Here is a 1,443-nt window from a genome sequence, read left to right as displayed (position 1 = left end):
TACAACGTAGGTATAATATCATATTGTGATTGCTCAGTCTAGATATCGGTAGACTGCAGGTGATATTAAAATATAATCAACAGGTATACGCCTATTACCTATCGTGGGTATGTGCGATCTATATCCGTTTGGAGATATGCCGAATAAAACGGGGAAATTTATAGAATAAAGATAACTAGACGAGTAATAATAAATTCTCATATGATATTATCGCACTAAGTCGCCGAGTGGGTACACACGGGAACGGAATCAGTCATCACTCATCAGTTCACTTCGACAAGTCTACGGAACTCCTGCGTGCTCGTCAATGCCGAATACAATTTTATTTCAGTGTAATGCACGTCTTGTGTTACAGTCCGGGTTTTTAAGACGAAAAAGTGCCGTGTCGTGTTACAGTCCGGGTTTTTAAGTCGAAATAGTGCCGTGTCGTGTGTATCGATTTTTAAATTTCAAAAATTTAAAATGAATTTATTGCGCACCTACCGTAATCCAGTTCGCGCGCGATGATGAATATTGAGGAAAATATGTGTGTTCAATATTTGGGTAAGATCGACTATAACAATAATAACAATAATTTTATTATGAACTATAATAATGATATTATGTCTATATAGGTACCAACAACATTGCTGGAAAAGAAAGGAGCGGTGAAAATGGAGCTTACAAAAACGACGAGAAAAGAAAGTATAAAGGAAGTTTTGGTTAGCAAAAAGATGTCGCAGGTAAGATTAATAATAGTATTATTTACTTGCACTAAGCGACCTAGGTAATATTTTAATAATTATTCGATTATACGGACCTACCATTTTATTAGTTCGTACGCGCTCAACAAAATATCTGCGAAATCGTTGTAGCCAGGGGCGGACCGAGGCCCTGAAGGTCCAGGTGGGTATAAGTTTTAAGACTGCCAAACAAGAGACCCGTGTTACAATTTTTAAGATAACTTTTTAAGGAAATTATAGCATAATAAAAAAAATAAGTTACTTCAGTATTGAAATATTAAATCTTTTTCAATACAAATAAAATAAAAAAATTCCAAAAAAAAATTTAATGTTTTTAATTTAAATACTATTTTTAATACTAATTAGTGATTACTATTATTGTTTTAAAAAATTAATAAATTACCAAGTGTTTCGATCACTAGCATCTATTGACGTGTATCGTTACACAATAAATTCCAAAAATTAATCTAAAATAATTTTCATAGCCTTCGCGGCTGTAGTCGGACTGTTATTTTATTTTTGTAAATAGTGCCTATTATAATATTGTATTCTTCGTTTTCGCGGTAATGATTACGGTGTGGAATTAAAAAATTATTAAAAATACCTAACAAATATAGCTCGAGGCCCAAACATAATATTTCTAGAGGGCCGCTTATCCGCCCTGTCCGCCCCTGATTGTAGATTTAAGGTACCGATATTAGATAATATTAATTATTATTTA

At 33.0% G+C, this 1,443-nt stretch overlaps 1 long non-coding RNA gene across 1 annotated transcript; it reads left to right on the top strand.

The window, feature by feature from the left end:
* Positions 1 to 225: 225 nt before the first annotated feature.
* On the top strand, positions 226 to 712 carry LOC107885787. The gene is made up of 2 exons (XR_003840279.1): positions 226 to 543; positions 615 to 712. It is a non-coding gene; the product is annotated as an uncharacterized LOC107885787 (long non-coding RNA).
* The last annotated feature ends 731 nt before the right edge of the window (positions 713 to 1,443 follow it).

This window comes from Acyrthosiphon pisum, chromosome X (genome assembly GCF_005508785.2).
Source record: "Acyrthosiphon pisum isolate AL4f chromosome X, pea_aphid_22Mar2018_4r6ur, whole genome shotgun sequence".
Taxonomy (NCBI): Eukaryota; Metazoa; Arthropoda; class Insecta; order Hemiptera; family Aphididae; genus Acyrthosiphon; species Acyrthosiphon pisum.
The sequence above is the reverse complement of the archived record's forward strand: the minus strand, read 5'-3'. Positions and strand labels throughout refer to the sequence as shown.